The sequence below is a fragment of the Mus caroli genome, chromosome 2 (genome assembly GCF_900094665.2).
Source record: "Mus caroli chromosome 2, CAROLI_EIJ_v1.1, whole genome shotgun sequence".
Classification (NCBI taxonomy): domain Eukaryota; kingdom Metazoa; phylum Chordata; class Mammalia; order Rodentia; family Muridae; genus Mus; species Mus caroli.
In genome coordinates this window covers 50,987,093-51,001,764 of record NC_034571.1, presented here as the reverse complement: position 1 = coordinate 51,001,764, position 14,672 = coordinate 50,987,093, and the positions used below count along the sequence as shown (strand labels likewise).

At 35.2% G+C, this 14,672-nt stretch overlaps 1 pseudogene; it reads left to right on the top strand.

Annotated features, from left to right (window-relative positions):
• LOC110305986 overlaps positions 1 to 9,002 on the top strand; it is a 61,345-nt pseudogene extending 52,343 nt beyond the window's left edge.
• Positions 9,003 to 14,672: the final 5,670 nt, after the last annotated feature.

Sequence of the window (14,672 nt, the reverse complement as noted above, 5' to 3'; positions counted from 1 at the left end):
GTTGGCATTCTGTACTTGTGGCTGTCTTCTTTTAGGTTTGTTGAGGGATTACTTTCTTGCTTTTTTTTAGGGCGTGGTTCCGTTCCTTTTTTTTTTTTTTTTCTGTTATTATATTTTGAAGGGCTGGATTCCTAGAAAGATAATGTGTGAATTTGGTTTTGCCGTGAAATACTTTGGTTTCTCCATCAATGGTAATTGAAAGTTTGGCTGGGTATAGTAGCCTGGGCTGGTATTTGTGTTCTCTTAGTGTCTGAATAACATCTGTCCAGGATCTTCTGGCTTTCATAGTCTCTGGTGAAAAATCTCATATAATTCTGATAGGCCTGCCTTTATATGTTACTTTACCTTTTTCCCTTAATGCTTTTAATATTCTCTCTCTATTTAGTGCATTTGTTGTTCTGATTATGATGTGTCAGGAGGAATTTCTTTTCTGGTCCAGTCCTTTTGGAGTTCTGTAGACTTCTTGTATGTTCATGGGCATATCTTTCTTTAGGTTTGGGAAGTTTTCTTCTGTAATTTTGTTGAAGATATTTGCTGGCCCTTTAAGTTGAAAATTTTCATTCTCATCTACTCCTATTATCTGTAGGTTTGGTATACTCATTGTGTCCTGGATTTCCTGGATGTTTTGAGTTAGGATCTTTTTGCAATTTGCATTTTCTTTGATTGTTGTACTGATGTTCTATATGAAATCTTCTGCACCTGAGATTCTCTCTTCCATCTCTTGTATTCTATTTCTGATGCTCACATCTATGGTTCTATATTTCTTTCCTAGTGTTTCTATATCCAGCATTGCCTCACTTTGGGTTTTCTTCATTGTATCTACTCCCTTTTTAGTATGGTTTTGTTCATTTCCATCACCTGTTTGGATGTGTTTTCCTGTTTTTCTTTAAGGACTTGCAACTCTTCAGCAGTGTTCTCCTGTATTTCTTTAAGTAAGTTATTAAAGTTCTCCTTGATGTCTTCTACCATTATCATGAGATATGCCTTTAAATATGGGTCTAGGTTTTCAGGTGTGTTGGGGTGCCCAGGACTGGCTGAGGTGGTAGTGTTTGGTTCTGATGATGGTTAGTGGTCTTGGTTTCTGTTATTAACATTCTTATGTCTACCTTTTGCCATCTGGTAATTTCTGCAGTCAGTTGTTATAGTTGTCTCTGGTCAGAACTTGTTCCTCTTGTGATTCTGTTTTTCTCTACCATCAGACCTGGGAGACTAGCTCTCTCCTGAGTTTTAGTGGTCAGAGCACTCTCTGCAGGCAGGCTCTCCTCTTTCAGGGAAGGTGCACAGAAATCTGGCGTTCAGACTTGCCTCCTGGCAGAAGATGAAGGCCCGAAACAGGACCTGTCCCAGAAGCTCTTAGCTTCTGTAGTCCACACTCTCACCTGTGCAGACTAGTCTTGGTGGAATCTGGGAACCAAGATGTCTCCTGCATATGCTCAGGCAACTCCCTCCCTGGCTGGGTGGACACCTCTCCTCTGGCAGGGAAGGTGCCCGGATCACCAATGTACTTTCTAGGCTCACTGCTGTATTTATCATTTTTCTGACTAATTTGTTCTCTTAAGTTATTAATATTATTATTTGACATTTCTTTGACTCATTTGGTCTCTTAAAATATTCTTTATTCCATGGCTATCAATGATTTTCTTCTTTTTTTCCCCCAAATTTACTCTTAAAACTCATTTTGAAACCATTGACCAGTTTTGTTTTGTCTTACCCTGATATTCACTGTGTATATATACCACAAATGTACCTTTAATAATACCATAATATGCTTTTGAAATATTAGTGTATCATCATTAATCTATGTATGAATTTCTTCCTTCAATAAAACTTAAAAAATATTATTAGTAAAATATATAATATACATAATGTACTATTAAAATATATTTTGTTTTTAGGATTATAGCATGATCACCTCATTTCATCCTCCTCTTTTCTCTCTCCAATCCCTTGCCTGAACCCATCTCTTTTGGTTGTTTTCCAATTCATAACCTAATTTTCTTTCATTTTTGTTATATATGCATGTTTGCATGGGTGTGTAGTGTGTGTGTTTATGTGTATGTGTTTTTAAATATATCACTACAACATTTTTATTTATAATGGTCTTTGTATGTATGTTTTGAGGCTATAATTTAGTATTGGTTCGATCATTAGTGTACTTCTCCTCATGTAAACTTATTTCTCCAGCTCCAGATTTGATCCTCTCCTCTGAAAGCTAGAATGCATACAAGAAGACACCATGCAAACATGCAAAGGAGAGAAAACACCTAACAGTCCTGCTCAACTATGATGCCTATGAACCATGATAATGAAATGTATCACAGGATAAATGTAAGGGTACAGTTGTGGTATATATATATACAGTGCATATACTATGGTAGTAACCAAGCTTTCTCTATGTGGATTTATGTCCTCCTGAACAAAAGAGAAAGCATGGCTGGTACTGAACCTAGGCAATTATCCTGGGATAGTGAAGTTATAGATCTTAGAGAAGAACCTACAATTATGTATTTATTAAACCATCTTAATCCCTAACTATATTTTAAATATTTATCCTTATACAAAGAAAAAGTATAGTCCTTACTCTACATCAATTAAAATTCTTATTACAATGTCCATAGACCATTACAGAACAAACAAGCAAACAATTGGTCAAAATACAGAATTGTGGAGCTAAGTCCCAAACAATACATCTACAATATGTTTTTAATAATATATGTTATTATTGCTATCAACATCCTTGACAAATTCTTCCACATAACAGAGTCATTCAAGCCATACATCTCATTTCTCCAATATGAGCATACATACTCTGTGTACCCTCTACTACCTCTAGCATTATTTAACTTTTAGAAACCCAATAGAATTTTTTGTGGTATGATATTTTTTATATTTTCTAAAGGAGATTCCTTGTATCTATAAGGCTATTAGAGAACATATAACTAACTCTTTGCAAATAAATATACACTTTAACTGATTGTAAATTCTCTAAGTCATTTATGTAGAATTAGATTTTTCCCCTTACAAAACACACTGTATTATTCTAATAAGTATTTAAATTATTTTAAAAATTAAAATAGTTGTTTTTAAATTATTGTATGAAGTTATAATCATTAGAGATAATGTTCGTTTACCAAATACACTCTGTGTTATTCTAATGAGTACTTAAATTATTTAAAAAATTAAGATAGTTATTTTTAAATTGTTATATGAATTTATAATCCTTAGAGATACTATTAGTTATTTGAAAAAATGCAACATATGTTCCACAAAATAGACTTTAAATAATCCTTGTGTAATGCAATTTATTAGATAAATTTCTGGAATGATTTTACATATGCTTAATATGAATTTATTTCCCATATTAATAGTGTACAAAAAAACCTCCTAGTACACTAAGCAGACATCCTCAAAACACACTTTTGTATTTCCCACAGAGACCAATTAGCTTTATTAAATGAAGTTATCCCCAGAATATATGCAGAAATACTGAAAGATGGGTTATCAGGGAGAGTTACAATTTATTCCCCTTGGATTTAATTATAGGTTGTAACTCAAATTCAAGGCAATGTGTGAAAGTCAGTCAAGACTCTTTAGACTTTATTAGAAGATACCATGCCACATTTCTCTTCTTTACATTTCACCTGGAAATGTATAATTTAGGAAAAAAGTATACTATTTTTTATATGACACATCATTGACCACTTTCCTCAAAATTTATATGTATAAGAACTATAACTGAAGAAACAAAACTGTCGAAAAACATGTCAATAATAACTTTACTCAACTTTACTTAAATTTCTGTATTATTTTATTTTTAAGACCTATTTATAAATGCTTACATTTTCTTAGCCCAGTTAGTATCTGGCCTCATTATTTTTAAAATATTAGGACATGTAATCATATAAGAATCTACAGTCCTCTAGTAAAGAACAACAACATAGTCCTTAGTGTTATGGATTATTTATATTTCCAAATAAAACCAAGTAGCATTGAATTCAGATACTGATTATGATTCAGACACTGATATGATTCTTTTCTTGTTAGTGAAAAATAAAATAATGGAAGAAAATAATTTTGTACAGTGGGATGTCCTTTATTCACTTCAGCACTCTTGAACCAGCAACTACAGGACATTTGTGCCTTTTACATGTCTCAGTAATATGCCTCATTCATGTCACAAAATCCAAACCAAGATAGGCTTTGTTCACATTAAACTTTTAGTAGCCTGTATGTAGATGACTATGTTCAACATTAACATACCATAAGTAGGAAACAGGTAGTCAATGTCTTCTATGCAATAATTTAAATTTTCATTTGATACTTCTTTTCATATGCTCTGTATTTGCTTTTTATTCATTATGAATTATATATAGTTTTACTTTTGAAGCTTTAATTCCACTGAATTATTTTATCATATGTGGTTTTGTTTTATTACAGTAGTTCAATAAATTATTTTTATGTTCATAAATTGTGGGCAGCAGGCCAATCTCTGGCAAGTATGTTTCGCCATCCACCATGTCCTTCAAATATGATGTGTTGAGTCAAGATGAACTGTACAAAAACTTTACCAGATGTTTAAGGTTTGGGAAATACTGGCACACTTAAGACACAAATTCAAAACCAACTCATGAATTGGTGAATCCTGTGTTGAGTGGAGAAGTGAAGACTCCATTCATTTCAGTAGAAGGAAATACCCTCCTAATAGGTGCTTCTTCTTCTTTTTTTTTTTTTTTTGGAAATTTCATTTACATTTCAAATGTTATCCACTTTCCTGGTTTCCTCTCCAGAAACCCCCAATCCCATCTCCCATCTCCCTGTTTCTTTGAGGGTGATTGCCCATCCACCACCCACTCCTGCATCCCCGACCTGGGGCATCGAGCCTTCACTGGACCAAGGGCCTCTCCACCTATTGATGTCTAACAAGTCCATCCTCTATTACAGATACAGCTGGAGCCATGGGTCCCGCCATGTGTACTCTTTTTTTGGTGTTTTAGACCCGGGGAGCTCTGGGAGGGGGCAAGTTGGTTGATATTGTTGTTCTTCCTATGAGATCACAAACCCCTTTAGCTTCTTCCATTCTTTCTCTAACTCCTCCATTGAGGACCCAGTGCTCAGTCCAATGGTTGGCTGTAAGCATTTGCCTCTGTATTTGTCAGGCTCTGGCAGAGCCTCTGAGGAAACAGTTATATCAGCCTCCTGTCAGCAAGCACTTCTTGGCATCCGCAAGAGTGTCTGAATTTGGTGACTGTATATGGGATGAATCCCCAGGTAGGGAGTCTGTGGATGGCTTTTTCTTCAGTCTCTGTTCACACATTGTCTCCATATTTCCTCCTGTAAGCATTTTGTTCACCTTTCTAAAATGCACTGAAGCATCCACATGTTGGTCTTCCTTCTTCTTAGACTTCATATGGTCTGTGAATTGAATCTTGGGTATTTCGAATTTTTGTGCTAATATCCACTTATCAGTGAGTACATACTGTGTGTGTTCTTTTGGAACTGAGTTACCTCACTCAGTATGATATTTTCTGTTTCTACCCATTTGCCTAAGAATTTCATGAAGCTTCTAACTCACTGGTGGTAGATCACTTACAAAGATGTGACTATGCATTTCTGTTTTCTTTTTAGAAAGTGGTTTGGCAAAAGTAAAGATATTTACTATGCAAGATCTACTACAATTCATTTGGATTAACCTGTCATCTAGTCTCTATAAATCACTGTTTTTTTTAAATGAGTTTCTTAAAACAATTGCTAGAATATCATCAAGGTAAATAGCGTTGTGATATCAAACTCAGACAAGAACCATATTTCCTAGCAAAATGTCCCTAGACAAGACTTTCCAGCTTATCAATGATCAATTTGCAGATACTTTCCCTTACCATTCCAAGTTATAAACTTTAGAGGTAAAGTTAAATGAATATAAGAAAAATACAACACTAGCTTTAGGTAGAAATGTGTCAACAGCTGAAGAATTTTAGGGAACCTGAAAGAACAAAAGGTAAGATGGAAGAGAAAAGAAAGAAGGAAAAAGAACTGAATGAGTTATGGGATAAATTTTAAAGAACTTGTCAATCAAACCAATGAAATTTTTATTTCTGAGAAAAAGAACGCTCTGGAAAAATTAAAAAGCACCAAGGGAATGAAATAAAAGAAATTTATGCTCAAAGACTGCTTCTACTAAATTATATAGATTTTCTCAGAAGCAGAGAAGTAGAGTTGAAGGAATCATTTGAAGCTTTTGAATTGACCCAGAAGCTCAAAGAAGTAGAAAATAAGAGTGTGGCCGAGGCACTTCGAATATGGGAATGGAAGCTTAAGAATACTGAAGAGACCTATGATGAGAAACCCAAAACTGATTTTTTTTTGTTTATTATTTTCTTTATTTACACTTCAAATGCTATTCTGAAAGTTCCCTATACCCTCCCCCCGCCTTGCTCCCCTACCCACCACTCCGACTTCTTGGCCCTGGTGTTCCCCTGTAGTGGGGCATATAAAGTTTGCAAGACCNAGGGGCCTCTCTTCCCAATGATGGGCTACTAGGCCATCTTCTGCTAGATATGCAGCTAGAGACATGAGCTCTGGGGGTCTGGAAATAAAGGATGACTACATTGCTAGAACAAATAAAATACTAGAAGAGGGAAGGAAGAGTAAAGAAGAAAGCTATTCTTTCATCACAGCTCCAAACTTTGTCTCTGTAACTCCTTCCATGGGTGTTTTGTTCCCAATTTTAAGAAGGGGCACAGTGTCCACACTTTGGTCTTCATTCTTCTTGAGTTTCATGCATTTAGCAAATTGTATCTTATATCTTGGGTATCCTAAGTTTTGGGCTAATATCCACTTATCAGTGAATACATATTGTGTGAGTTCTTATGTGATTGTGTTACCTCACTCAAGATGATGCCCTCCAGGTCCATCCATTTGGCTAGGAATTTCATAAATTCATTCTTTTTAATAGCTGAGTAGTACTCCATTGTGTAAATGTACCATAATTTCTGTATCCATTCCTCTGTTGAAGGACATCTGGGTTCTTTCCAGCTTCTGGCAATTATAAATAGGGCTGCTATGAACATAGTGGAGCATGTGTCCTTTTTACTGGTTGGGACATCTTCTGGATATATGCCCAGGAGAGGTATTGCTGGATCCTCCGGTAGTACTATGTCCAATTTTCTGAGGAACCGCCAGACTGATTTCCAGAGTGGTTGTACAAGCTTGCAATCCCACCAACAATGGAGGAGTGTTCCTCTTTCTCCACGCCCTCGCCAGCATCTGCTGTCACCTGAATTTTTGATCTTAGCCATTCTGACTGGTGTGAGGTGGAATCTCAGGGTTGTTTTGATTTGCATTTCCCTGATGATTAAGGATGTTGAACATTTTTTCAGGTGCTTCTCTGCCATTCGGTATTCCTCAGGTGAGAATTCTTTGTTCAGTTCTGAGCCCCATTTTTTCATGGGGTTATTTGACTTTATGGAGTCCACCTTCTTGAGGTCTTTATATATATTGGATATTAGTCCCTTATCTGATTTAGGATAGGTAAAGATCCTTTCTCAATCTGTTGGTTGTCTTTTTGTCTTTTTGATGGTGTCTTTTCCCTTGCAGAAGCTTTGCAGTTTCATGAGGTCCCACTTGTCAATTCTCGATCTTACAGCACAAGTCATTGCTGTTCTATTCAAGAATTTTTCTCCTGTGCCCATATCTTCAAGGCTTTTCCCCACTTTCTCCTCTATAAGTTTCAGTGTCTCTGGTTTTATGTGAAGTTCCTTGATCCACTTAGATTTGATCTTAGTACAAGGAAATAGGAATGGATCAATTCACATTCTTCTACATGATAACAACCAGTTGTGCCAGCACCATTTGTTGAAAATGCTGTCTTTCTTCCACTGGATGGTTTTAGCTCCCTTGTCGAAGATCAAGTGACCATAGGTGTGTGGGTTCATTTCTGGGTCTTCAATTCTATTCCATTGGTCTATCTGTCTGTCACTATACCAGTACCATGCAGTTTTTATCACAATTGCTCTGTAGTAAAGCTTTAGGTCAGGCATGGTGGGTGATTCCACCAGAGGTTCTTTTATCCTTGAGAAGAGTTTTTGCTATCCTAGGTTTTTTGTTATTCCAGATGAATTTGCAGATTGCACTTTCTAATTCGTTGAAGAATTGAGTTGGAATTTTGATGGGGATTACATTGAATCTGTAGATTGCTTTTGGCAAGATAGCCATTTTTACAATGTTGATCCTGCCAATCCATGAGCATGGGAGATCTTTCCATCTTCTGAGATCTTCTATAATTTCTTTCTTCAGAGATTTGAAGTTTTTATTATACCCTATAGTTGGAACAACATGATGAACTAACCAGTACCCAGGAGCTCTTGTCTCTAGCTGCATATGTATCGAAAGATGGCCTAGTTGGTCATCACTGGAAAGAGAGGCCCATTGGACTTGCAAACTTTATATGCCCCAATACAGGGGAATGCCAGGGCCAAAAGAATGGGAATGGGTGGGTAGGGAAGTGGGGGAGGGTATGGGGGACTTTTGGGATAGCATTGGAAATGTAATTGAGGAAAATACGTAATAAAAAAAAGAAGAAAGCTATTCATTTGCAAGAGGAGCTCACAGATATTAATTCAACAAAGGAAGAACTCAGTAAATTTGTAAAGCCAATGAAAAAAGTTGATCTGGAACTAGTCTGTCAAAGCCCAGTTTTTGGAAATGTCAAAACAAAACCATTCTCTGTATAAAATGTGAAGGTGCTGAGTGATTAGTCACTACTGAAAGAAGCTGTGGAGCTTCAGGCACAACATAAATTACTTAAACAGCAACTGAATGAGAATAGGAATGAAAACATACATCTCCTAGACTATATAACTCAGCCATCACCATATTTTTTTCCAATGTTCAGACTAACCTCAGCAATCCCAATGGACAAGCTAGGAGAAGAATTTTGTGATGACTATTTTATTTGCAATATTCTCATCGATATTATTTCTTTCCAAATTTGCCACTCAAAATAAGATAAGATTTAATAAATAATTTAAACACACCTATTAGCCATGTGATGGACACAATAATATGACATTTCTCAATTTAAAAATCGTAGAACCAGATAATTTCATTGTGGAATTCTTAGAACTACAATGATGAACTGACACCAATACAATTCCTTTTATCTCATAAAATAGATGAAAGATTTTCAAGTATTTTATAAGCCCAATATTACCCTGACAGAAATGCAAATGATTTCAATTACCATATTTTCAAATAAACTTCAAGATGACTTCATAAAGATTACTAATCATGACAATATTGACTTGATTCTTGCAATGCAAAAGTTAGTCACATGGGTAAATAATAAATATAATTTATTACATGAGTGGATTGAAAGACAGAACTTACATGTTAATCTTCAAAGACAGAAATGACCATTTGATTAAACTCCGCATCTCTTAATAATTAAAACATGAGAATCTAGGGATGAAGGAGTATATGTCATTATAACAAGGTCTATTTATGACACCAAACCACCATCCTACTCAGTGAAGAAAAAGTAAAAGCATTTCTGTTAATGTCATAAACAGAATGAAGGTATTCACACCCTCCACTTCTACTACATCTATTCAGTACAATGCTTGAAATCTTAGCTGAAATTAGCAAAGAGAACTGTATTAAAAATGTGTCATTATGTAAAGACTTCACTCACTGATAAGTGTACATTAGCCCAAAAGCTTGGAATGCCCAAGATACAATTCACAGACCACATGAAGCTAAAGAAGACGGAAGACCAAAGTGTGGATACTTTGGTCCTTCTTAGAAGGGGAAACAAAATCCCCATGGGAGGAGACAAAAAGTGTGGAGCAGAGACTGAAGGAAAGGCCATCCACAGACTGCCGTACCTGGGGACTCATCCCATATACAGTTCCCAAATCTGGAAACTATTGTAGATGCAAAGAAGTGTTTGCTGACAGGAGCCTGATATAGCTGTCTCCTGAGAGGCCCTGCAAGTGCCTAACAAATATAGAGGTGGATGCTTTCATTCATCCATTGGACTGAGCACAGAGTTCCCAATGGAAGAGGTAAGAGAAAGGACTCAAGGAGCTGAAGGGATGTGCAGACCCATAGAAGGAACAACAACATGAACTAACAAGTACCCCCAGAGGTTCCATGAACTAAACCACCAGCCAAAGAGTATCCATGGAGGTACCCGTGGCTCCAGCCACATATGTAACAAAGGATGGCCTTGCCAGTCATCAATGGGAGGAGAGGCCCTTGGTCCTGTGAGGCTCAATGCTTCAGTGTAGGGTAATGCCAGAACCAGGAAGCAGGAGTGGGTGGGTTGATGAGCAGGATTAGGTGAGATGGGATAATGTTTTTTTTTTTTTTTTGAGGGGAAACCAGGAAAGGGGATAACATTTGAAATGTAAATAAAGAAAATATCTAATAAAAGAAAAGACTTCAAAGCAATCTTTCTTGTAAACTACATGATTCTATATATGAGGTCCTACATAGAAGCACCACATATTCTCTTTCATGTGCCCTCCATAGTTTTTTTTTTCCTGTTTGTTTTACTTGATGTGGATTTGGAAACCAGAAATGAGAAAGGATACCTTGAAAGATTAAGCTTTAAGTGAAGATACATAGACTAATATATGTAAAATTAAATGAATCAGAAAAATTTAAACAAGGCATGGTTGAGTGATACAAAGCAAGGGGTGGGTAATCTAATGAAGGGTCTATAGAGATCTAAATTAAAGTCTGCTCTGAACTTCTGATGCTGTTGAAGATCTGAGGCAGTTGTGATGAGTATCTTTATAAATCTACTTTTAATGCAGCCTTCAATATTTTTTCTTTGTCCTGCAGTTTTAAAATTTTATTGAGGGTATACATTCAAGCAGTCCTTTTCTAGCTGTTTGCTAGGGCTTCTCCATGCCCTACAGTTTTAAGACTTTAATGATGGTATACATTCAAGATGTCCTTTTCTACTGTTCTGTTGGGACATCTCAATTTACCTCTATTTTCATTCACAACTTATACAATATATTCTTAAAGTTTGTGCCTATCATGACATGATTGTTTTGAAAATTATGTTCATGTTTTATGATCATTTGTTTCATTATTGTTTTCTGAAGTCCCTTAACACATCATCCATCCGTGATATTCTGTCTTCTGTTTGGTTCACTGCTTTTGTCTTTCTCCTTTTTAATTAATGGAATTCTTTCTTTAGCCCCCTTCAGCTTTCTCTCTCTCTCTCTCTTTCTCTCTTTTGTTTTATTTGTTTTTTTCCTTTCTTCTCTCCCTCGCTCTCTTTCTTCATAATGTCAATTTCCTTGTTGAATACTTCTTGTTATTAAATTTATCTCAATATAGATTTATGTATGTATGAGCATGTATGTATGTATACATGTATATAAAATCTATCATGTATCTATCTATCTATCTATCTATCTATCTATCTATCTATCTATCTATCTCTATCTATCTATCTATCTATCTATCTATCTATCTATCTATCTATCTATCCCTCCAACCGTAACTCAAGAGCCCCTTCAATATCATTTTAGATAATGCACCTGAATAACAGAAGACTAAATTCAGAAATTTGTTTTGGATTTTTAAGTCAATTCACTCTGAGGTATGTCTAGAGATTGAATTATTTCATCTGGACTATTATTTACTCAATCTTGTCTATATAATGAAGTTCCCAATGAGACCTCTGTACATGGAATTTTAGGAGAACTTCCTGGTCAATGAGTATATTTATGAGCTGGTAAGTAGATGCATTCTGTATTCATAAGGTGAGGTTACAGAAGATCTGCGGACATACCTATTGTAGATCTTATATTGTGTGTCATTCCATCTTCCTGCTTGTCACCTTATCATTGAAACTAGATTCTAATTATGAGTTTTTGCTTTCTTAAATTCTGGTAATCATTACTCCGAAGAATCTTAGGGTATTTGTGTGAACTCTTAAATCTGTTGCCTGCTTGTTAGAATGACACACACTTTCAGCAGAGAAATCTTGATTGTTTCGGTAGTGAGAACAGTTGTACCAATGACTAAGTCCTTAACTTGAAGAGTCTGTTCTAACCATGGTCTTGTTTGTCAATATTAAGTTGTGGTTGAGGTTTGAACAGAAATGTTTTAAATATCTCTCAACTATTAAGTCTATAATTCATCATATGACAAAACCATAACTAATCTAATGAATCTTAATAAGAAAAAGAACTAAGTATTATAAGGTATAATTTAATTAATCACATAAAAGGTTACACAACTCTAACACTAATATTTTCTTTAAAGATGAGTAGAATTTCAATAAATAGAAGACAGAATAAAGATATACCTAAAGAATAGCATAAGTTTTAAATGGAAGTATATAAAAATTATAACTGAGAAGCACATACTAGAATGGTGGGATTGCAACCTGGCATAACCCTTCTGAAAATCAGTCTGGCAGATCCTCAGAAAACTACGTGAGGACTCAACTATACCACTCCATGGTGTATACCCAAAATATGCTCCAACATATAACAAGGACACATGCTCATCTATGTTCATAGCCCCTTTATTTATAATAGCCAGAAGCTGGGATGAATTCAGATGTCCTTCAACAAAGGAATGGATACAAAAATGTGGTACATTTACACAATGGAGTATTACTCAGCTTTTAAAAATGATGAATTCATGAAAGTCTTAGGCAAATAGATGGAGCTATAAAATATTCTGAGTTAGGTAACCCAATCACACAAGAACACACATGATATTCACTCACTGACAAGTGAATATTAGCCCAAAAGTTCATGATACATATGATACATCTCTCAGACCATGTCAAACTCAAGAGGAAGGAAGACCAAAATATGGATGCTTCAGTCCTACTTTGAAGGGTGAACAAAATAATCATGGGTGGTAGAGAGTAAAAGAGACTTTGGAAAAGAGAGGAGGGGTTTATTTTTCTTTTTTCTTTTTTTTTAAAGATTTATTTATTTATTTAATGTATGTGAGTACACTGTAGTTGCACAGATGGTTGTGAGCCTTCATGTGGTTGTTGGGAATTGAATTTTTAGGACCTCTGCTTGCTCTGGTCGGCCCTGCTCACTTTGGTCAACCCTGCTTGCTCAGTCCCTGATTGCTCTGGCCCAAAGATTTATTTATTATTATACATATACAGTGTGGCTGACTTCAGATGCACCAGAAGAGGGCATGAGATAACATTATGGGTGGTTGTGAGCCACCATATGGTTTCTGGGATTTGAACTCAGGACCTTCAGAGGAGCAGTCAGTGCTCTTACCCTCTGAGCCATCTCTCCAGCCCCTTATCTTTCTTATGACTTCTAAATGGAAGAAATTACTTGTGGGCTATAGGTAAGATAAAAGCATAAAATCTAAATAGTAGGGATTATCCAATTAGGCAATGTGTCCCTGGATTTATTACAAGTAAGCTGTGAAAGCCACTACTACATTGTTCACTACTACTTAATTCAAAATTTTAATATTGCCTAAATGTCCATGTTTTATTTTTTTGCTTTATATATCAGATTTGAAATTATCAAAGTCACAAATAAAAAGAACATTTAAGAAAAAATTGCATCAAAAGAGTATGTGTGTATATATATATATATATATATATATATATAAGAATTTTAAATATTACAGTTTTATAGTTGTGAAAAGGCATTATTCAATATTGTTTTGTCCATAGGGCATCACAAATTGGCCATAAGATATTGCACAGGGAAATTTTAAATATGAATGAGTTAAATTTACATATTTAACACTTAGGGCAAAAATTCTACTGTAAAACGCAGTAATTAAAGCATTATTTATCCAGCTATTGTAAATAAGAGAGAGATACTATATCTGTCAAGCTCTAAGCCTAGTGTGGTAGCAAGTGGTTAGCTAATAGAACTTTTCTTCATTTTCTTTATTATTGGTTATATGCGTAGTTATATTCCTTTCCAAGGTTTTCTACAATCTGTAAAGTATTGCACAGTATAATCTTAAGTTAAATATGCATTACTTACAGATGGCTTTAGTGAATAGTTTTCTTGGATATATCGTTTTGAAAAACTCCTTGTGCTCTTTGGTTTGATTATACTGGTGAATAAATATAACACTGTAGTCCTACTCTGTATTTCCTTTATGAATCTATGTGAAACTACTCCATGTATCATGCAGCTATCCAAGAATCCTGGAAAACTCACAAGGGATTTCATGCTTAAAAATTAATGAAAACAATAAACTAATTTTGTATTACTAAAAAGGAAGTTGGCATAGCTGTGAAAATGGCAGAAACACCTGAACTATTATTAAGTGCATTCAGTGATTTACTATAATCATATGGCTGTTGAAAATGATCAAATGAGAGAGGAGATACAGTTATTGTGCTAGGAAAGAAGATGAGCTTAACTGGAATTGGATGGTTTTAAATATAGTGACATGCTGCACTTTCAGCATTCAATAATGTTTTCAGAATTTCCAGAAATTTCACTTGAGTAATATATTTAATAGCATAATTATAGAAAAATACTTTCTGAGACATGACAACTCTTACTTAAATTATAATGCATTACCTGGATTGGCTGTAAGTTCAAGTTCATTTCTTAGCCTGTGCTTTATACAAAGTCCACAAACTAGGAGCTAAAATACTACAGCCATAAGAGGAGACAAAAGCATACATTTAGTTT